Source organism: Neofelis nebulosa, chromosome 1 (assembly GCF_028018385.1).
Source record: "Neofelis nebulosa isolate mNeoNeb1 chromosome 1, mNeoNeb1.pri, whole genome shotgun sequence".
Classification (NCBI taxonomy): domain Eukaryota; kingdom Metazoa; phylum Chordata; class Mammalia; order Carnivora; family Felidae; genus Neofelis; species Neofelis nebulosa.
Genome location: NC_080782.1, coordinates 145,508,118 through 145,531,900, shown reverse-complemented (window position 1 = coordinate 145,531,900; position 23,783 = coordinate 145,508,118). Strand labels below are relative to the sequence as shown.

General features: G+C 44.5%; 1 protein-coding gene across 3 annotated transcripts in view; it reads left to right on the top strand.

Moving 5' to 3' along the window:
- Nucleotides 1-23,783, top strand: part of LOC131516952 (uncharacterized) — a 60,724-nt gene that overhangs the window by 32,579 nt on the left and 4,362 nt on the right. For all 3 annotated transcript variants that reach the window (XM_058738533.1, XM_058738541.1, XM_058738550.1), the window contains one exon: nucleotides 18,111-18,249. The gene's annotated coding sequence lies outside the window, so the exon portion shown is untranslated. The remainder of the gene's footprint in view (nucleotides 1-18,110; nucleotides 18,250-23,783) is intronic.

Below are 23,783 nucleotides of genomic sequence, written 5' to 3'. Positions count from 1 at the left end.
TTCTTCAGCAGAAAAGAAATCAGGACTGGGTATGCTATCAGAATTCAGCCCTATGCCATTTATTGGACAGAATGGCTTTAAGAATTGCTGCTGAGATCTCTCTGGCAGTGGATTGTCTTTCCAAAATCCTGATATGTTCCAGCCAGAGCAGTTCACAGGTCAGAAAAGAGCAGGGTGTTGGGTTGTTGACATAAGAAGGGTTGGATAACCCAGGAAACATTTGGAGATCCTGTCAAACGTCTTTGTAATAATATATCCCCTGTGAGCATTTCTGTTTGGAGTGATAGGAGGCAAGGAGAAGGAATGGGCATTGTTGTTTCATTCAGTGTCAAGGGGTGGTGGGAATTGACACAACTACGTTATAGAGGTTAAAGTCAAAGCTGTAGTCATCAAAGCATAGAGCGCGCAATAGATTTTACATAACTTTAAAAGCGGCATCGTTTATGGTAGTCAAGTACTAATACCCTTCACCAGGTATTCCCTGCTTTATGTAGAGCAAGGGCCAGAGAGCTGATGTTGGCTATCAGGCAATTTAGATATGGTCGAAAACAGCTTGTTTTTTAATAATAAAGTCTAAATCTTTAAGACATAAATATTTTGGACAACATTTATCAGAAACAACTTTTGGTCCCTTTAGTCTTTGAAAAAATGTGAAGTTGAGAGCAAGAACATGGTACAAGATTCCTGCATCTCCCTCCATCCCCAAGAAACATAGATACAGCTATTTCTACTTCTGTCCATGAAGGATTAATTGCTATAGAAGCATGCATAGGCATCTTTTGAGTCTTTGGTTGGTTACCAGTCTGAGCATACTCTGTTTGTTCAAGGAATTAAAGGGAAACATGAACATAATGAGTACCAAAGTGGAAAACATCCCACAAAGTTGGACAAGAGCAACTTCCAATGTAGTATAATTATGGGAAAACTATAAAATAAACAATTACCAGGGTTCACACAGGACTGGGAATTGTTGGCCTAATGTGCAGCCAGAGCAAAGACGCACTGTTGAGTTGAAGAACATTCAGTAGAGACATCAGAAGGGCAAGTCTTAGAAGTGGGGAATAAGGGCTCCTCTAGGCCCTTTTATAAAGAGTTTTTAAAAAATACTTCAAAGGGGTCAAATTTAATGTGAAAGTAACTGCCTGCCGGAAAATGTTGAACTCTATTTAAAGGAATGCAACAAAACTCAGCATTCACCGGTGTTAAACTGACAATGTCTGGGCAACCACTAAAAATTACTATATACGTAGGGGCGCCTGGGTGACTCAGTTGGTTCAGCATCTGACTCTTGATTTCAGCTTGGTTCATGATCCCATGGTTTATGAGACTGAGCCCCATGTTGGGCTCTACACTGACAGCACCAAGCCTGTTTGGGATTCTCTTGCTCTCTCTCTGCCCCTCCTCTACTCATGTATGCACACGCTGTCTCTCAAATAAATAAACTCAAAAAAATTACATATAAAGAAACAAGGCAATCCACATTGGGAGAAAAATCATCAATAAAGATGAACTCAAAATAATAGAGATAATTGAATTAGTAGGATGTTAAATGGCTATGATAAATATGTTCTGTTTATTCAAGTAATTAAAGAAAAACATGGACATAACGAGAAGGGAAGTGGAAGAAATAAAGAATTAAATGCAACTTCAGACAATGAAAAATACAATATCTGAAATGAAAAACATGCTGAGTAGGTTTTAGAGCAGATTAGACACTGCAAAAGGGAAGATCAGCATACTTGGAGTTTTAGAATATAAATCCAAAGACAGAAAAATGTATCCAAAGTGAAACAGAGAAAAAATTTTGAAAAAAAAGTGAACAGAGTGTCCACAAGCTGCGTGGCAATATTAAACAGTCAAACGTAAGCGTAATTGCAGTCCCAGAAGGAGAGGAAGTGGCAGGAAGCAGAAAAAAAAATTTGAAGAAGTGACCAATGTTTTTTCAAATTCGGCAAAACATGAAACCCATAGATCCAAGAAATTCAATGAGCCTGAAACTGAAAAAACATAACAAAAACATACCAAAGCACATGATAATCAAATTGCTGAAAGCCAATAATAAAGGGTGTGTCTTAAAAGACACCCAGCCTTCTGGTTTGGTATGTAAGGCTTTTGGAAGCCGTCACTGAGTCCTAATAAGTAAAAAGCTGAACTAACTGAAAAATCAACAACTCTTCTTAGATCTGTCAGAGAAGTGAGGTCATAGGGCAAACACCTGCCCCCCACATCAGAGAGAAAGACAGGTTCAGAGAATCACAGTGTACTGGAGCAGAAACCCATGCGCACAAAGCTCTGTGGGAACCATTACCAGGTAGAATACCTGAACTGTAAATGATGAATTGCCGAAGGCTCAGTGTGGATGAGTTGGAGAGTTCAAAACTCCAGAGGGACTAGTCAGAGAGGAGCCTTCACACTTCAGCTGTTTCACCACCAGGAGCCCTACCAGGAGTTCTCATGGTGAATATTGGAGGAAAAAATCCCTCAAGCTTATGTGGTATGAGGAGGGGAGGGACACATTTTTGAAATGTGCCGGGACATTCTGTTCTTAACCAGGCCTACACTTGAGAAAAAACTATCTTATCAGAGCTTCATCTAATGGGGTTTTCCTAGAGCCTAAACAAGTTGGGGGAAGGGAAGTACCCAACTCCAGTCCCCTCTAGCCATCCTGTCCCACCCAAGAGGGAAAAACATTGAGAAACTCTTGTGAAGTTCACTGTCAGAGGCACGGGCTCACTAAAAGACTGAGACCTGATTGTAGAACAGAATGCTTCCCCTTTCCTCATTCCCTACCACCACATAACTAAAGACCTATTTACCAGTTTCTTTTACCCAATATAGCATATGAGACTTTCACCGAAAAGTTACAAGGCTTATAAAGGCAAAAAATAGTTTGAAGAGACAAAGCAAGAGGTGGAATCAGACTGAGACATGGCAGAGATGTTGGAATTATCGGGTTGGAAATTTAAAGCAACTATGATTGGGGCACCAGGGTGGCTCAGTTGGTTAAGTGTACAACTCTTGATCTCAGCTTAGGTCACGCTCTCACAATCATGGGATCGAGCCCCACATCAGGCTTTGCACTGGGTGTGGAACTCTGCTTGAGGTTCTCTCTCTCCCTCATCCTCTGCCTCTTCCCCTCACCCCCTCCAAAAAATAACTATGATGAATACATTAAGGGCCCTAACAGAAAAAATAGACAACATGCAAGAATAGATGGGTAATATAAGCAGCGAGGTAGAAATTCTAAGAAGCAAAAAGAAATGCTGGAATTAAAAATCACAGTAATGGAGAGGCACCTGAGTGGCTCACTCAGTTGAACCTCTGACTGCAGCTCAGGTCATGATCTCACCGTCCGTGAATTTGAGCCCCGCGTCAGGCTCTGCGCTGACGGCTCGGAGCCTGGAGCCTGCTTCGGATTCTGTGTCTCCCTCTCTCTCTGCCCCTCCCCCACTTGTGCTCTGTCTCTCTCTATCAAAAATAAATAAATGTAATTAAAAAAAATTTTTTTAATTCACAGCAATGAAAATGAAGAATGCCTAGTAGTAGGCATTAATAGACTGGATACAGCTGAACAGATCATCTCTGAGCTTGAAGATGAGAGAATAAAAACGTTAAGAATGAAAAACCAGGGTAAAAAAAAAAAAGCCTGTAAAAAATGGAACAGAAGGACGCCTGGGTGGCTCAGTTGGTTAGTCCAACTTCGGCTCGAGTCATGATCATGCAGTTCATGGGTTTGAGCCCTACATTGGGCTCTGTGCTGACAGCTCAGAGCCTGGAGCCTGCTTGGGATTCTGTGTCTCCTCCACTCTGCCCCTCCCCCACTCACATTCTGTCTCTCTCTCTCAAAAATAAATAAACATTAAAAAAACTTTTTTTTTAAATGGAACGGAATATCCAACAATATCCAACAGCATTGTTGGATATTGCTGCATTACTGCATTACAGCAATAATGATTGAGAATTTCCTCCAGATCAATGTCAGACACCAAGCCACAGATCCAAAACTCAGAAACACAGAGCAAGATAAATGCAAAAATTAAAAAAAAAAGCATAAAAAGGAAAAACTATAGCTACACATATCATATTAAACCTACAGAATTTTCAAAAAGTAAGAAAAATTCTTGAAGGGGGGGAAAGCTTACCTAAAAAGGAACAAAGATAACAGTTGCACCCACCTTACCCTTAGAAACCACACAAGCAAGAGAGTGGAGAGAAATATTTGAAGTGTTGAGAGAGAAAGACAAAAATAAAATCACCACACCAATTTAGAATTCTGTGTGCTGTGAAAGTATCTTCAAAAGAGAAAAGGAAAGACTTTCTCAGACAACCAAAAATTAAGGGAATTTGTTGGCAGTGGATCTCCCTTGCAAGAAATGTTAAAATAAGTTCTTCAGAGAGAAGGAAAATGGTTTGGTCAGAAACTTGAATCTACACAAAGAAAGAAAGAACATTAAAAAGGAATAAATGAAGGTTAGGAAGCATAAAAATAGGGGCACCTGGGTGGCTCGGTTAAGTGTCCGACTTTGGCTCAGGTCATGATCTCACGGTACGTAAGTTTGAGCCCTGCATTGAGCTTTGTGCTGACAGCTCGGAGCCTGGAGCCTGCTTCGGATTCTGTTGTCTCTCTCTCTGCCCCTCCTCCACTCGTGCTCTGTCTCTCAAAAATAAATAAACATTAAAAAAAACTTTTTAAGCATAAAAATAATACATTACATCTAGAGAAATAAAGCTAAATGTGACAGCAGCCTTCTCAAGAACATGTGAAAATGACATCTTTAAAGTGCAAGAAGAGGGGCACCTGGCTGGCTCAGTTGATAGAGCATGTGACAATTTTTTTTTTTCCAAAATTTTATTTCAGCTCTAGTTAGTTAACATACAGTGTAATATTGATTTCAGGAGTAGAATTGAGTGATTCATCAGTTACATATAGCACCCAGTGCTCGTCCCAAGTGCCTTTCTTAATACCCATCAGCCATGTAGCCCATACCCCACCTCCTCCCTCCATCAACCCTCAGTTTGTTCTCAACATTTAACCATTTCTTATAGTTTGCCTCCCAATTTTTTTTCCTTTGCCTATGTTCATCAGTCTGTTTCTTAAATACCACATATCAGTGAAATAATATATTTGCCTTTCTCTGACCGATTTTGCTTAGCATAATACACTGTAGCCCCATCTACATCATTGTGAATGGCAAGATTTCATTCTTTTTGATGGCTGCGTAATATTCAATTGTACATATTTTATAATTATTATATTATTTATATTATTTTATATGTCATATTACTTATAAATATATTATTTATATTTATTACATATAATAATATCATTAATATATTATTTCTAATTACACACACACACACACACACACACGTACCACATCTAATTTACCCATTCATCAGTTGATGGATGTTTGGGCTCTCTCCACAGTTTAGCCATTATTGGTAATTCTGCTATAAACATTGGGGTACATGTGCCTATTCGAACTTGTATTTTTGTATCCTTTGGGCAAATACTTAGTAGTGCAATTTTTGGGTCTTAGGGTAGTTCTATTTTTTTTTTAATGTTTATTTATTTTTGAGGGAGACAGAGCATGAACAGGGGAAGGGCAGAGAGACAGGGAGACACAGAATCTGAAGCAGGCTCCAGGCTCCAAGCTGTCATCCCAGAGCCCGACGTGGGGCTCGAACCCACAAACTGCGAGATCATGACCTGAGCCGAGGCCAGACACTTAACCGACTGAGCCACTGAGGTGCCCCTTGGGGTAGTTCTATTTTTAACTTTTTGAGGAACCTCCATACTGTTTTCCAGAGTGGCTACACCAGTTTGCATTCCTACCAAGAGTGTAAAATGGTTCCCCTTTTTCCACATCCTCACCAACTTCTTGTTTCCTGTGTTAATTTTAGCCATTCTGACAGGTTGACAGTCCCATTGTGGGTTTTTGTTTTTGTTTATTGTTTTTATTTTGAGAGAGAGGGAGCATGAACTGGGGAAAGCCAGAGAGAAAAGGAGAGAGAGAATCCCAAGTAGGCTCTGGGCTGTCCACATGTAGCCGGACCCAGGACTCCATCCCATGATGGTGAGATCATGACGTGAGCCAAAATCAAGAGTCTGACGCTTAACCGACTGAGCCAACCAGGTATCCTGCATTGTGGTTTTGATTTGTATTTCCCTGATGATGAGTGATGTTGAGTATCTTTTCCTGTGCCTGTTAGCCATCTGTAGGTCTTCTTTGGAGAAATGTCTATTCATGTCTTCTGCCCATTTCTTAACTGGACTATTTGTTTTTGGGGTGTTGAGTTTGATTCGTTTTTTATAGGTTTTGGATGCTAACCCTTTATTAGATACGTGTTTTGCAAATACCTTCTCTCATTCCATAGACTTTTAGTTTTGTTGATTGTTTCCTTTGCCGTACAGAAGCTTTTTATCTTGATGAAGCCCCAGTAGGTCATGTTTGCTTTTGTTTCCCTGGCCTCCGGCAACATGTCTAGAAAGAAGCTGCTGCAGCCAAGGTCAAAGAGGTTGATGCCTGTGTTTTCCTCTAGGGGTGTGATGGTTTCCAGTCTCGCATTGAGGTCTTTCCTCCATTTTGAGTTTAGTTTTGTGCCTGGGGTAAGAAAGTGGTCCAGGTTCATTCTTCATGTCGCTGTCCCAGCTCCACTTGCTGAAGAGACTGTCTTTATTCCATTGGATATTCTCTCCTGCTTTGTTGAAGATGAGTTGACCATATAGTGGTGGGTCCATTTCTGGGTTTCCTCTTCTGTTGCATTGATCTATGTGTCTGTTTTTGTGCCACTACCATACTTTCTTGATGACTACAGCTTTGTAATATAGCTTGAAATCCCGAATCTTGATACCTCCAGCTTTGCTTTTCTTTTTCAGGATTGCTTTGGCTATTCAGGGTCTTTTGTGGTTCCATACAAATTTTAGGATTGTTTGTTCTAGCTCTGTGAAAAGTGCTGGCGACTCTTGATCTCAGTGTTGTATTGGAGCCCCAAATGAGCATGGAGCCTACTTTAAGATGAATGAATGAATGAATGAATGAACGAATAAACAGAGGAGAAGAGGGAGAGAGCTAAACCTAAGTTTTTTTCTTGCTGGAAGTCCAGTTGTTAATAATTTACCAACACAGAATGCCAGAGCATTCTGTTCTTACCAAGGGCTGCACTTAAACAGGGAAAACAAGCCCTTTCATACTATTATTGTTTTGAATATAAAGCAGCACAATCTCCATGTGGGATTTTGTTAATACAGTAAAACCTTGGTTTGTCAGCATAATTCATTCCGGAAACATGCTTGTAATCCAAAGCACTACTATACCAAAGTGAATTTCCCCATAAGAAATAATGGAAACTGAGATGATTTGTTCTACAACCCAAGAATATTCATATAAAAATGATTACAATACTGTAACATAATACAAAATAATAAAGAAAATATAAAATATAAAGAAAAATAAATCAACCTACACTTACCTTTGAAAACCTTCGTGGCTGGTGTGAGGGAGACAACAAAGAGGGGGGTTATTGTGGAGATTGACTTTTCATGATCACTAACGGAATCACTGCTATCTATTGGCTCAATGGAATCTTTTTTTTTTTCATACAACTTTAACAAGTAACCTGTCCAATGACCTAGAATGAAGCAAAGCATTCCTAAGCTTGCTCTTGGGTGGAAAAGCAAAGGACTGTCCATAGTGCTTTGAAGTGACAAAAAATACACTAGTTCCAGTTGTGGGCACCTTCCAACCGTCTGAAAAATCACTGATTTCTGCCAAACACCACAGCCTGAGACCAAGCATCTGAGCGTGGGAGACCATCACCCACAATCCTGCAGTGAGAGAGAGAAGAACCTTTGGCTCAGTTGTGATCACGTGACATTCGGCATCATGTACTACTTGTATTGCAAGACATCGTTCGTTTGTCAAGTTAAAATGTGTTAGAAATGTTTGTTCATCTTGCAGAACACTCGCAGAGTGTTCTGCTTCTAAGAACATGGTCTGCATATTTCTGTACACATGTGAAATGGTATTCTTTTCTTTTCTTTTTTTTTCTTTTCTTTTCTTTTCTTTTCTTTTCTTTTCTTTTCTCTTCTCTTTGGTAATCACACAAATGTCCATCAATAGACAATTGGTTTAAAAATTGGTAATACAGGGATGCCTGGAGGGCTCAGTCCGTTAAGCGTCAGACTCTTGATTTTCGGCACAGGCCACGATCTCACAGTTTGTGGGATTGAGCCCCACGTTGGCTCTTGCACTGACAGCATGGAGCATGCTTGGGATTCTCTCTCTCCCCCGCCTTTCTCTGCCTCTCCCCACCTGTCAAAATAAATAAATAAACTTAAAAAATTGTAGGTTATTTTGTACAGTGAATGCCAGGCAGCTGTTAAAATAGATGAGAGCATCCTTCATGTGCTAATGTGAAATGAGGTCTATGCAATAAGTATCATGTATCTTTCTCTAAAGCAGTGTGGTGACATGTAGCAGATTCTTTTTTAAGTTTTTAATGTAGCAATTACAGTTTGGGGTATATATCTTGAGAAAATTAAGCAGAAGTAAAAACAAAGATTTATATACAAGATGGTCATCATGGTGTTACTTAGAACAGTGAAAGATTAGAGATAGGTATTTGCTGACATGGAAAGAGTTCAATAAATTTAGTTCAGCCATACAAATGAAGGAATAGCCCTAAAAAATAATGTGTTGAAGAGATGCAAAGTGTCATACCTATTATAACCCTAATTTTGCTAAAAACCTATGTGTACACATTCACATGCTCACATCGTATTACGTACAAACACAAGAACAAATACACAACACGTTAAGAGGATTATTTCTGGATAACTCAGTATCCTGGAATTGTGCTCTCTCTTCTTGATAAGATTTTCCATATCTTCTGGATCACATATATTTTATAAATTTTCTATGATTGGCATGTATTTTTTTGAAGTCAGCTTAAAGGGCGTTTAGAAAAATTCAAATCTCTAATGCCTTACAACATTTTAAACATAAAGAAATCCTTTGCATCCTATTGTATGGTTCCCCCACAGTCACTGTGTGCATTGTTACCAAATAAAGCATGTGGAGCTATAAAGCATCTCATCCATAAAAATGAAGACAGAAATACAAATATACCCACTCTTACCCAAATTTTGTTGTGAAAATTAGGGCTTCCAGAAGGAGAAGAGTCCTGTGGTCAAATAAAGAAATATTGGGGCTCCTGGGTGGCTCAGTCAGCTAAGCATCCAACTTCGGTTCAGGTCATGATCTCCCGGTTCATGGGTTCGAGCCCCACGTTGGACAGCTCAGAGCCTGGAGCCTGCTTCAGACTCTGTGTCTCCCTCTCTCTCTGCCTCTCCCCTGCTCACACTCTGTCTCTCTCTGTCAAAAATAAATAAATGTTTAAAAAAATGAAAAATATATTAAAGCAACATTTCGTATCTTCCTCATGGAGATATGTAATTCATATTACCATATAACATGTCAGAGCGATCCTGTAGTAAGGAATATTGTTTGACTGTTTAGTTTATAGTTTCTTTTTCTTCCTCCTCCCCGCCCCCCACCCCCTGCCACCAACTATCTAAATGTGACCTAGTGTTCCGAAGAACAGAGTTTAAAACATGATAAGCTCAGGACCTTTGAGACTCCTTTCTCTAATCTCTAACATTTTTTTGGCACTATGGCATTGGCTTGCTCTAATATCGGTGACAGCCAAGTGTAACTCTCCTGTCTCCCCCAAGTCAGGAGATCACACCTGGTCACTTCATTGTCCTGACACCCCCACCCAGCCACAGGGTTTACCTGCACATTATCACTCCTGTTCATCAGCTTATCAGAAGGAAAGGACCAGAAAATACTTGGACTCCTGTTAAAACACCGTGCATTGTGTTTCTGCTGGGATGAAAAATGATTAGCATATAGTTTTTTCCATTTTCTAGCATTTCCATTGCCTTCCATGGAAGAAGGATCTTGTTTTTCAGTTTCCTCTGCTCAGTTTTTTCTCTCTCCTTTGCCCTCCAAGGAAATCTGCCATTTTTAGAGGTACTCTCTGAGCTTCAGTTGCAGATTTGGAAGAAAAGGGGAAAGATAAGGGGTAACAGACAAACTGTAGGGAGGAAATTTGAGAGAGAAATACAAGGGGGAAGGATATGGAATATATGAGAGAAGTAGAATGAAGAGAGAAGTGGAATTTTAAGAATTGTTCTTTTGGGGGTCGCCTGGGTGGCTGGGTCGGTTAAACGTCGGACTTTGGCTCAGGTCACGATCTCACGGTCTGTGAGTTCAAGCCCCACGTCAGGCTCTGTGCTGACAGCTCAGAGCCTGGAGCCTGCTTCGGATTCTGTGTCTCCCTCTCTCTCTGCCCCCCCCCCCGCTCATTCCCCCCCTCATAAATAAGCAAATAAAAACTTTTTTTAAAAATGATATAGAAAGAAATGTGTGAGGAAGGAAACAAGGAAGGAAGGAAGGGAGGAAGGAGAGTTACCTTGAAACTTCTGTTCCAGTCTCTAGACTGAAGTTGTTTGACCATAATAACACAGCTCTTAGATGGGTTGTGGATTCACCTTCCGTAATGCAACAGGTTTCAATCTGCATTCTCTAAAGCCTGCCCACTGTTAAGTAGAAGACTTTACAGCCTTGGAAAAAACTGCTGAGATACTGCCAGTCATTCAGTTTCTTTGATTAGAGAGGTGAGAGGAAGTGAGCAGATTCTGGAGCATAAAGAGAGAAAATACTTGCAGCCTTGAAATTAATATCTTTGTCACTCAGGTAACTGCATCCTAACCAGAAAATGTGGTTTGAGAGACTGAATAATCCTGCATCCTAAAGACCACTTTCTGTCCTGAAAGGAAATGTAACCAGCATGATGAACTTTCCACGGGACAAACTAATGAAAGGGGGGAAAGCAGAGCAAAGTCAAAGCTGAACAGAGGAAATGCAGTACATAGGGATCCAGATAGCCCGCCAGACAGTCACAGTTCAGAAGCACAGTTTGGAAAGAAACGCAGAGAATAATGCTCAGAGCATCAAAGAAGGGAAATATTAACAAAACTCAGGGCTAAAAAGCATGCTGCCAATGAATTGGCACTTTTATTAAATTGATGTGATGGAGGGCCTGTGAATTGGCAAAACTTTCTGGAGGGCAATTTGGCAATATGTATCAAAATCTAAAATTTTCAATGTATACACTCTTTGTGTGTGTGTGTGTGTGTGTGTGTGTGTGAGAGAGAGAGAGAGAGAGAGAGAGAGAGAGTCTTAAGCAGCCTCCACTCTTGAAGCCGAGCCTGACATGGGGTTTGACGCAGAGCTCAACATGGAGCTAGACATGGGGGTAGTACCCTGGGACCATGACCTGAGCTTAAATCAAGAGTCGGATTCTCAACTAACTAACCATCCAGGTGACCCTAAACATGTATAGTATTGACATGGCAGTTCTCTTTGCAGGTATTTATTCTGAGGACATAGGTAAATAAGTACATAAAGATGTATGGCAAGGAATTTTTTTAACTTATTTTTATATAATAGCAAAACAGACTTTGAATAATTTAATAATCCATGAGTATGTGGCTTGATTTAATACATTAAGTGGAATACAGTGAAATGCTATGTACTCCACAGCTCTTACAAGCATAGGCTTCAGGGATGCCCGGGTGGCTTAGTCAGTTAAGCTCTTGATTTCAGCTTAGGTCATGATCTCACAGTTCACGGGTTCAAGCCCCACCTCAGACTCTACACTAACAGTGCAGAGCCTGCTTGGGATTCTCTCTTCCTCTCTCTCCCTGCCCTTCCTTCCCTCCCTCTCTGCCCCTCCCAAACTCTCAAAATAAATAAATAAACTTAAAAAAAAATTAAGCAGAGTCTTGGGAGTCAGTCTGTCAGAATTCAAATCTGGCCCTACCACTTATCACCTGTGTGATTCTGATCACATTATTTAATATCTTTTTTGCCTATTTTTCCTAATAGAGAAAATGTTTTAAAATCTCTACAATAGCTTCATAACCTATTAAAATTTATTTCAGAAAGTTGTTCCAATGATTAAATGAATTAATTACATTGAAAGTCCATGCACGTAGTAAGTCCTCAGTAAGTGTTAGATATGGTTCTTATCCAAGCATTATAAATGGTGAGATTTATATTAACATGGAAAATGATCCTATTAGGCAAAAGTTACTAGCTAGTAACATAGGCTTATATAGAATAATGTTGATGTATGCATACAAAGAATTCTGAAAAGAAGTTTACTATAACTTTAATTTTAATAATATACCTCTGATAATGGTATCTCAGATTACTTTTATAATTTATGCTTTGACATTTGTTATTAACATGTGATATAATAACTCCTGAAATGCTTAGGTAGGAAATTTCGATTAGCTTTTCTTCTTGGAAAAATCAAAACTCCAGATGAAATATAAAAATTACAATTAAAAAAATTTTTTTAAGTTTATTTATTTTGAGAGACAGAACAAATGGGGGAGGGGCAGAAAGAGGGCCAAAGAAAGAGAATCCCAGGCAGGCTCTGCACTGTCAGCACAGAGCCAGAGCGGGATTCAGACCCACCAAACCGTGAGATCATGACCTGAGCTGAAATCAAGAGTCAGATACCGAACCGACTGAGCCCCCCAGGCACCCCAAAATTACAATTCTAAAGTGCTATGGAGCCTAGTTGTTAGGGAAGAATTACCAAGGCGAAATCTTGGAAATGTGAGTTACTCACTCAAAGCAACTTTTACTCTGAGGGCATTAGCTACTATGGAAGAAACAACTGCTGTCTGAGCTGTAGTTGTGAGGACCTCTTTTGTGACAGGGGAAACAGAAATTAAAGCCAAGGATTTGCAGCTCAAGATGTAAGTCTGATACCCATTCTTCCATTTACCTATTAAGCTGGTACCTGATTGGTTTCATCCTCAAAATGATGAATCAGAAGTGATTCCTTCTTTATTCAGTTTCTCTTCATTCCTCCTCATCCTTCCCTTTCCCCTCCTCCTTCTCCTCCTTTTCTTCCTTTTCTTTTTCTCCCCTCCTCCTCCTTCTCTTCCTCCTTCTTCTTCCTCTCCCTCCCTCTCTCCCTCCCCCCCCCCCCACCTCAGCCTTGCAGCCTGAGTTAACATCACCTTGGTCCAAAACAACTTCCAGCCCTGAACTTGGATTAAGGTGATCCCAGACTGGTGATGAGCAAAGAAAACAAAAGTCCTTTCTGAAGGAAGGTAACTTTATCTTTGTTAGCTTTGAATTATTTCTAAAAACATCTTTTAAGTACAGTGGCCAGCATGCATTCAAGGAAAACTAAACATACAAGGAAATAAGACACTTTGAGCAAGAACCAGCTCAAAGATATAACATAAACAGATTTTAAAAGATCAGAATTATCATATACAGACTATAAAACTCTTATTAAGGTCAATTTTATCAGCAAAAAATTGGAAAGTATGAAAAGTGATATAGCAGATGTTTAAAAAAGAGCCAAATAGAATGTCTAGAATTAAAAATGATATAATTTAAATTAAGAATTCAGTAAGTCAGATTATTAGCACATTAGATCAGACTGAAGAGAGAATTAGTAAATTGGAAAATAGATCAAAAGAAACTCTCTCAACCACAGCACAGAAAGAACAAAAATTAATTAAAGAAAGGAAAAATACAGGAGAGGATGAGAAACACAAGTGATAGTGTAAGAAGACTTAAAATAAGTGTAAAAACAGTTCCAAAAGAAGAGGGAAAGAATGGAATAGAGGCAAATTAAAAGAGATGATTGCTGATAAATTTCTAGAACTAAAACCACAGATTTAAGGGACCCGCCATATGCCAAACAGTATAAACAGAGAGAAATGCACCCCTTCTCAATGACGCACAGAAAACCAAACCAAAGAGAAAATCACAAAACAGGTACAGAAAAAAAGGTTATCAACAAAGGAATAGCTACTAGAGTGACAGCTGGCTTCTCAACAATTACATGGAAGCTAGTGACCAGTAAAGTGATGAGGTCCATATGTTGAAAGAATAAAATTCTACCAGCATAGAATTCTATACCCATGCAAATAGTCTTCAAGAGTAAGAAGAAATAGGGGCACCTGGGTGGCCCAGTCGGGTGGGTGTCCATCTTTGGCTCAGGTCATGCTCTCATGGCTCGTGGGTTTGGGCTCCACATAGGGCTCTGTGCTTACAGCTGGGAGCTTGGAGCCTACTTCGGATTCTGTGTCTCCCTCTCTGTGCCCCTCCCCTGCTCGTGCGCTCTCTCTGTCTCTCTGTCTCTCTCTCAAAAATAAGTAAACATTAAAAAAAATTTTTTTAAGAGTAAGAAGAAATAAAATATACAAACATAAAATCTAGAATCATAACAAAAAGATGGAGAGATTTTTCTATTGATAGACTCACACCAAAGAAAATTCTAAAGCATGTACTTTAGGCAGGAAGATAGTGATTCCAGATGGAACGTGTAAAATGGAAGGAATAAAGTGAGAATAAAATGGAAAATATGCAGGTAAGCCTAAATGAACTTTGATTGTATAAACAGTGATAATAATTTGTGGGACGGGTGGATTTATTTATTTATTTATTTTGAGAGAGAGAGAGAGAGAGAGAGAGAGAGCGCAAGCATATGCATGATGAGGAGGAGGGACAGAGAGAAAGGGAGAGAGAGAATTCCAAGCAGCTCCTCACTCAAGTGTGGAGCCCAACTTGGGGCTTGATCCCATGACCACGAGGTCATGACCTGAGCCGAAATTAAGAGTCAGATGCTTAACCGACTGAGCCACCCAGGTATCCCTGTGGGGGGTTTTATAATACAACTTTAAAATACAACTCTGTGTGTGTGTGTGTGTGTGTGTGTGTGTGTGTATTTGTGTGTCTGCACATATAATGAACAACTGGAGATTTTATTTATTTTTTTTTTTTAATTTTTTTTTTTTCAACGTTTTTTATTTATTTTTGGGACAGAGAGAGACAGAGCATGAACGGGGAAGGGGCAGAGAGAGAGGGAGACACAGAATCGGAAACAGGCTCCAGGCTCCAAGCCATCAGCCCAGAGCCTGACGCGGGGCTCGAACTCACGGACCGCGAGATCGTGACCTGGCTGAAGTCGGACGCTTAACCGACTGCGCCACCCAGGCGCCCCGAACAACTGGAGATTTTAAAACATTCTTGTCTTGGGCTCTGGAACAATGTGATACGAATGTCACCTGTGAGTGTGAGAAGAATAGTCACAGGAAAGTTGTCTGAGGGACACTTTGGGCCATAGCAATCTTAAGCAGTGTATTTTGAGAAAGATTCTGGTTAAGGAAGGTATAGTGGGCATCATTTTTTTTGGTCTGTAATCACTCTTCTTTTCATCTTGAAACAACACCCCCCCTTTTCTTTGGAGGAATTTACCTTCCATTCCTTCCACATCCTTTTATCGGTACTTTCAATCATAATACCCAATAGTCATGGAAATGGGCACAAAACCTGATTGTCTTGATTACCGTGTATCTACTCTGTTCGGGCTGCTATAAAATACCACAGACTGGATGGCTTATAAACAATAGAAATTCATGTCTCACAATTCTAGAGGCTGGAAGTCTGAGATCAGGGTGCTGGCGGGGGCAAGTAAGAGCACTCTTCCAGGCTGCAGACTTCTCGTTGTGTCCTCACGTGGTGGGAGGAGCTAGGGATCTCTCTGGATCCTCTTTGAGAAGGCAACAATCCTCCTTCATGAACTAACCACCTCCCAAAGTCGCCATCTACTAATACCATCACTTTGGGGGGTTAGAATTTCAACATGTGAACTGGGGAGAAGGGGACTCAAGCATGCAGACCCTAGCACGAGGCCAGGTCACTCAGAATCCTTGTCTAGGATTGTGTGTGTGTGCACATACACTGTAGAAAGAGATTAATCCCTCTCTCATGACAGGCTGTATGTTGTGCGAGTGGCTCATGGCCAGTTTCCAACCAGGTGAAGGAAGCTAACCTTAGGAAAATGGACTGGACACCAGAGGAGGTTGGAGAGGAGATTGGAAACGGAAGAACCTGGAAGTAGTCAGGTCCTTTGTTGCATTAGTCCTGAGGCTCGACTCCTTCCTTTCCTTTCCCTTCTCTTCAAAATATTTACCTTTTTGCCGTACCCAGTTCCATTCCAAATTTTTCAAGCAAGTACAGAGGGGAGCAGCAGGGCAAGCAAGAAGACTGTGTCTGAGGGCGTGGTTGGGCTATTAAAAGTAAGCTGCATAGGGGCACCTGGGTGGCTCAGTCAGTTAAGCAGCCAGCTTCGGTTCAGGTCGTGATCTCATGGTTTGTGAGGTCGAGCCCCACAATGGGCTCCATGCTGACCGCTCAGAGCCTGGAGCCTGCTTCAGATTCTGTGTCTCCCCCTCTCTCTGCCCCTCCTCTGCTTGTGCTCTGTCTCTCTCTCTCTCTCTCTCTCTCTCTCTCTCTCAAGAATAAACATTAAAAAAAAATTTCTTTTTTTAAGTAAGCTTCCTAACAGAGCAGAAGCCACGGAGGGGAGGCAGGCGATATTCTTAACCACAAAGGGGACAAAGTTGTTCAGCAACTGACTGGAGTTGGTTGGAGGCCCATTGCTGGGTCATTGGGTTTTGTCTTGTTATGTTCGGGCGGGGGGGACAGTGCCACCTACATTTCATGGGTGGGGGCAGGAGAAACAGGGACCTGTGGACATTACACAGAACTTTCAATGCTGAAGCCACAAGTGATCTGTGGATAGTTAGGGAGAAGCAAGCGATCTGGATTTTAAAACATAAGGTTTTCTGAGATGATTCCTTGAAAAGTGTAAATAAGTTCAGAAGCTGTGAATTATTAGTTACTAAAGTCTTGTTAGATACCCATGTTTACTCACTTCTTAGAGGTTAAAATTAGGATGTACTGGTGCTCCTGGGTGGCTCAGTTGGTTGAGCGTCCAACTCATGGTTTCGGCTCAGGTCCCGATCTCATGATTTGTGGGATCAAGCCCTGCATTGGGCTCTGCAGTGACAGCATGGAGCCTGCTTAGGATTCTCTTTCTCCCTCTCTCTCTGCCCCTTCCCCACTTGTGCATGCACACACACACTCTGTCTCTCTCTCAAAATAAATACATAACTTAAAAAACTGCATGCGTTTCTGCTACCATTGTTAGGAAGAGTTGGCCTGTCTAGAGAATGTTGCACTAGTTGGGAGTAAAGGAGAGCTAAATGTCACGTTGGCCCCATGTTCTCTTGGTGGCAGCCGCTCAGTCTGCAGGCGTATTGCCCGTGTCAGGGATCTGATAGGGACTTTGCTCACAGACTTAAATGCTGAGACATGGTATTCATGTCTTGGCTTTGTCACTTAATGGTTTTTCCCCTCATACACGTAACCCTCTGCCTCCCCCTGCCAGTTTAGGGTGGTATTATATTGTAGTTTTAAAGAACAAAGACGTCCCGCCTTCCAGACGGTTTCTGTTGAGGAGTATTTCCTTGTAACACATGCTGCTGTCCTACGTGTTGTCAGATACATGTTCTACCACAGGTAACACTCAACAAGATGTAGACAGAATTAAAGGCCAGGTCAGAAACCATCCTGGAGGGCCAGATGGGAGACTGGCTGTATGGAGGCCATCAGGAAGAGAGGCTATATTTCATGCCTCAGGGCTCACCTTTTCCTCACCCAGGAGGAGGGACCAGAACAGGCTCCACTCACCAGTGGACTGGAAATGTCTGAAATACCGCCATCCTGGGTGCCCGGTGGGTAGCGTCCTGGGTAGTATCGTACTGGCAGGCAGCTGGGTTCTTTGTGGTTAGCAACTGGATTGGAAGGGCTGGCTTAGGCTGGGTTGAAAAGTAATCCTACTGGAGGTTCCAAAATTTGAGGTCTCTCTCTCTCTCTCTCTCTCGTGCTTGTGAAGAACCAAAAACCTGTTGTCTGAGGCATGACTATGTCTTTTTGTTTTTGTTTTTGTTTTTAATCCTCCAAGTGGTTGTCCTTATCTAAGCGAGTGAATAAGTGATCCAAATAAGTCTAGTAGCCGAGAGATCTCCTCTCCAGCCTGTATTTTATCAAATCCATATAGCTCTGTGGACCTTCCTGTACATGGCTCCATCACTCTGGGTTTGAAGCCCCAAGGGTCAGAGTTCAAAATGTCTATCTGCCTTATCTCTCTTCTCACAGATCCACGGCAGACCAGAGGAGTTCAGTCTCCACAACGTTTACCGAGGGCCTGCTAGGTGCCAGGCCTTGGGGCAGACACAGAAGACATGATCCCGGACAAGACAGGCTGGCTCCTCCAGCAGCTTTTGTTCTGAAACAGGTAGTAGGCTTAAAAGAGGTTTGGTAAAATTCTGCTTTGAGCCCCAGAATAACTTAAGCAAGCCCCAAATACAAATATGACTGCTTTACCCGGTTTGGGGTGAGTGACACAGGTGGAGAGGCCGAGACTATCTCTCATCCAGGGTCTGCCCTTTTCTCCACCCCATTGGCCTCCAGGACGGACATGCACAGATAGAAAATAAATCAAGGGGCACCTGGGTGGCTCAGTCAGTTAAGCGTCCGACGTCAGCTCAGGTCATGATCTCGCGGTTCATGAGTTCGAGCCCCACATCGGGCTCTGTGCTGACAGCTCAGAACCTGGAGCCTGCTTCTGATTCTGTGTCTCCCTCTCTGCCCCTCCCCTACTCACACTCTGTCTCTCTCTCCTTCTGTCAAAAATAAATAAACATTTAAAAAATTAAAAAAAAAAAAAAAGTCAAGACAGAGCCCCAGAGTTACTGCTCATCCAAAAAACCAACTCACATTTCCCCGCAGATTTATCCTGCTGGTTTTTCTTTTCCGTCGTCTGGTAGATCTGAAGCCCAGCTTGGGTCTCAGACCTCTTGATGCCATAGGCTTCCTGGAAAACGGACGTGTCTCTCCTGCGTACTGTCCTGTCCAGTTTGTCGCAGAAAAAGATTATGCTCTGACCTTTCTGCCGTTGTGCGGGACATATTTTGTTCCTATGTCCTGAGTGGTGGCTTTTGGGTGGTTCAGGGTGGGTCGGAGCAGGGAGATGCTGTCGGGCTGTCTACTGGAGCGTGGCTGGAGCAGCTCACTCACGGCTGTGGGTGCCGAGGAGCTGGAGAGAGACAACTGCAGGTGGAAGGAAGGGCCGAGTGTGTGGGGTCCGGGGGATGGGGAGCCGGCAGGGACTGTGTTTCGGCACAGGGGGCTCGGGCCCTGAAGGAGCAGCACAGTAGGTCTGGCCAGACCCCGCAAACTTGGTCTGTGAACTCAAGCCATAGAGAAAGGGGATCGGCCCCTCTTGAGCCGGGCCCTGCGTATACTTTATGCCACCTAATCCTCACAGAAACCCTGGTCGTGGAGCGCTACAGGCAGCTGAAACGGAATAGATTAAGTCTCGAGTTCGTGAGACCACACAGAAGATGCTAGCCTCAAATTCTGACAGGCCTGCTGATGGCAGAGATTGTGCTCTCCGCCACCCGTGCCCGGCGGGGAAGGGCCCCTGCTCACGTGCCATTCAGAACAATACCAGTGGTGGTGTCCTAGGACACAGGGGACAAAGGCTCGACTCCCTGCCGCCTTTCTGTCATTCAGGAGCTGGTCTCTGGCTGCCAATTTGTATTGACTCCTCTCCCTGTGTTCTGGGGGGCAGTTGACTGCAGCCAGCCCATTCATTCCACCCTGGGACCGCCGCAGGACCATATAGATGCATAGAGACTGGTGAAAAAGCTGTATTTCTAGGTTGAAGTTCATTGTTACACTGTTAAATTAAATCACAAGATAGAAGATTCCAGATTCCAGCCGCGTGGCTCCCCCCTGCAGCTCTCCCTGTGAGTGCGTGAGGCCCACATCTCTGGCCAGCTCTGAGGAGAGGTTCACGGAGGACGCCAGTCCCACCGAGGGGTGTGGGGCATCAGACCTGTGGACAGAGGTGGTGACCTCTGGGCCACCCATGAGGTCAGCCACACCCCTGGGCTGTCCAGGCCAGTTCCTGGGACTTAGCCATGACACAGCCTCCTGCAAGAATTCCGGGACGCCTGCCTTTCCAGGTGGAATTTCCCACTTCCTTCTGGCATTCTTTCTATTTTAATGTTTATTTATTTTTGAGAGACAGAGACTGAGTGTGAGCAGAGGAGGGGCAGAGAGAGAGGGAGACACGGAATCTGAAAAAGGCTCCAGGCTCTGAGCTCTCAGCACAGAGCCCGACTCAGGGTTCGAACTCGTGAACTGTGAGATCATGACCTGAGCTGAAGTCAGACGCTTAACTGACTGAGCGACCCAGGAGCCCCCTTTCTGGCATTATTTATGCAATAAAGAGCATGGAGACTGGGTAGAGTCAACACAGCCCTGCGAGGGGTGGAGGGCTCAGGGCTGGCTCAGGTACCATGCAAGGCTCTGGAGATGGAAAAGAAACAGAGCTGGGTGCTCATTTCCACCACGTAGACGCCCTATGGCTGATGACTCCTTTGGGCTGGTTTGGTTTGTCAAAATAGAACCTTCCTCTGCTAATAAGCTAGCAGAGCTCATGAGCTGGTTCCACCAACGCTCAGCTACATGTTTCTCAACTGTTGGTTTTTCGTGGCCTCACACCTCTCTGCTCCACATTTATTCTGCCGGTTCCCTCCTCTCTCTCCCACCTCCTGATTTCCCAAGCTTCCTCCTAATAAGCTCGGCACAAAGCTGCTGCCATGTATTAAGTTCCCACCAGGTGCCAGGTATGTATTCACCACCGTATGTGCCCAAATCTCACTTAATCTTCCTGGCAAACTTAGGTGTCCCTCTTCAGTTTACCAATGAGAAAACATGCCCAGAGAGGTTCAGTAACTTGCTGGGCATTGCACAGCTTCTCATAAGCGGTGGAAACTGGGATTTGAGCTTCTGTCTGATGCCAGAGGCTGTGCTCCCGGCACTGCCTCCCTGCCCTGTACCGCTCTGGGGATGGCACGTGGGTGGGGGGAGGGCTAAGAGTGTACCACTCTGAGTGGGGGTAAGAGGCCATTCTGCACATCGCACTTCCGGATCTGTGATGTTGGTAGCGGACACCTGAACCTCGCATTCGGCTGCTGCTCCCGGGAACTGGCAGGATCACACTACCTGGGGCTCTGGGTGTTTGCTGTTGGCAGAAGCTCCTCCAGGGCTGCCTGATGCTCTGAGCAGGCCATCAAGGAGCCCTCGCCCCGCTCCCCGGGGCAGCAGCTGTTATTCTCAGCCCAGTGATCCGAGCAGGGCCTCCCAGAGAAAAGAGTTATTGCAAACCTGGCCTTAACCCCTCCCTCTTCCAGTGACTGCCGCTCCTGGCCCTGGCTGGAAGTCTAGATTGCAAGATAAGGAAGGAGCGGGGCCAATTTTCTGGTGGCTTCTTGGCATCGAGCTCTCGTGTTTTTGCAGCAGCCACAGGCCCTACCTACATCCTTCCTGGAGACGCGAGGGTGGAACAAAAGCAAACCCCCCTCTCCCCACTTCCCCAGCCCCTGGCGTGGAGGCTGTCTTGATCTGCTAGGCACAGAGCCTCCTTTTGCCTGGCGGGGGCTTCTGTATGGCCCCCATTAGAAAAGCATGGTTTTTGAGGGGCTCCTGGAAATGTGTTGCAGGTGGGCTCCCGGACGCTTGGCTTTGCGGCTGCCTCTTCGGCTCTGTTTGCTTTGCCTAATTGTGTTTTCTCTGCTGATTTGCCTGAGTAAAGTTTTTCTTCCCCCCTTTGTGCGAGGTCTCCATGGTGCATCTGGTACCCATTTGGCTGGGGAGGGGGCAGAAGCAGGGTGGTTAATTGAATGCTTGGCACGCGGCTGCGAGAAGCAAACTGAGAAGAGAAGCAAGTCCTGGGAGAGCTTGGGGAATGCGGTTGGCCAGAGCCTTTGTACAAGGCGCAGACTCCACAGCATCCGTCCTTCCGCTTGGTTTCTGTCCAGAGACAGCGCCGCAAGAATCTGAAGGAAGGACTTTGGGGGCGATTCTGACACTAGCTTGTGACTCCTCCTTTGGCATATGCCCATCTCTCCTGCACAGAGCCCAGGGCTTCTCAGCAGGTGGCCCTGCCTGCAGGAAGTGGGGGTGGGGTGGGGTGAGGAGGCGGGGCTGGGAAAGATACCTGGGTCTCTATTCTTGCCTCCCTCTAGCTTGCGGTGGGGCCTCGAGTTCCGCAGCAGGAATCTTGGCTCTGGACTGCTGTCTGCTGTGGGGACGCCGCACAGAAGCAAAAGTGAAGCAGCACCACTTCAAGCCCCGGCTGTGGCAGGGACGCCCTTTCCCTGTTCACCTGCCTGCCTGTCTGGGCCTCTTTGAGAGGTCAAAAAGACCCCGGGCTTCAGAGTCACACAATTTGGGTTTCAGGGGCGCCTGGGGGGCTCAGTCACTTAAGCGTCAGACTCTTGATTTCGGCTCAGGTGATGATCTCACGGTTCGTGCAATCGAGCCCTGGATCAGGCAATGCCCTGGGACAAGCCTGGATGGGGTTTGGGACTCTCTCTCTCTCTCTCTCTCTGCCCCTCCCCTGCATGTGCGCATGTGCTCCCTGTCTCTCAAAAATAAATAAATAAACTTAAAAAAAAAAGTTTGGGTTTCAAATTGCGGTTCCTACTTCATGCATGCCGTTCAGTGAATGCCTATTCATTTTGGAGCCTCTATTTCCCCGTCTGTAAAATGGGACCAATTATACTGTTGGGAAGAGTAAATGAAATGGTTCAAAATATACATCAGCTCTGTACCTCTTTCACGACTATACATATCACTTCAATCTGCACAACCATAGTAGGAGGGTAGTGTCTTCATTACCATCACCATCCCTGTTTTATGGAGGACGAAATTGAGGCAGCTACAAGCCAAGTGACTTGTGCATGGTCTCCTGGCCAGGCAAGGAGTGTGGCCTGGAGCAGGTGCACCCGGGCTGGACCACGGCTGGTGGGAGGAGGCACACTCTGGACACAAGCCCTTTCTCTCGTTACCTCAGACCTGCTGGAGCCGCTCAGGAAAGGACAGTGACGTGGGACCAGCAGACAGAGTACGGGAATGGGATCTGAGGAGAGGAGGCTGGGTCAGGGGGACATGCCAGGCAGGGAGCCTGAGGGCTGGGGAGCTGGGGTCGGCCAGGGCTGTTCCGGCTGCCCCCACCCAGGCCACAGCTTCTCCATGCCGGGTGTTCTCGAAATCCACACTGTCTGTTTGTGGCCCTGATGCTTCTGATCATGAGTCAGCCCTGGTGGCCTGCTGCTTCTTCTCCCAACATATCCAGATTTGCAGCTTCTCCATCTGATTTCTCTTCCTCAGCCTCTGGGTACCTGTAAGAGGGGCCGGTGTGCCCCCAGCACCTCGCCACCTCCCTGCCTCTCCTGCGAGAGAGGTCAGTCTCTGATTTGGGTCCTGCCTGCACCCGTCCCTGCCCCAGCCTGCGAGCTGTCATTACCGCAGTATCACTCCTCCCGGCACAGACCAGGGTTTCCTCGAGGAAGGAGGTGGCCTTGAAGCTGGTTTGCCGTGCCTCTGGACCTTACCCAACCCTTCGAAGGGTGACCTGCTTGGGTGTTGTGGATGGGGCCCTTCTGGGAAGGGAGTGCCCTGAAGGAGAAAGGTGCCTGCCTTCCCTGGATGGACTTGAAGGACTCCCACTTACCGCTCTACCGGAGATGCGCCGCTCCTACAAGAACAGTGGGGAAAGAAGAGAGAGTGCCATGGGGAAGAGCATGCGGGGAGGGGGGAGACCCCAGGGGGCATGCCGAGTGGCTGGCCATATCTCCGTGCTCGATTCCGTGCGTGTTTTACACACATCTGATCGGGTCGAGCTCTCTGGGCCCTGCAGGGTATGTTCTCACCTGTCACCTGACTGACCTCACCCCCCAGGTTGGAGGCACAGGG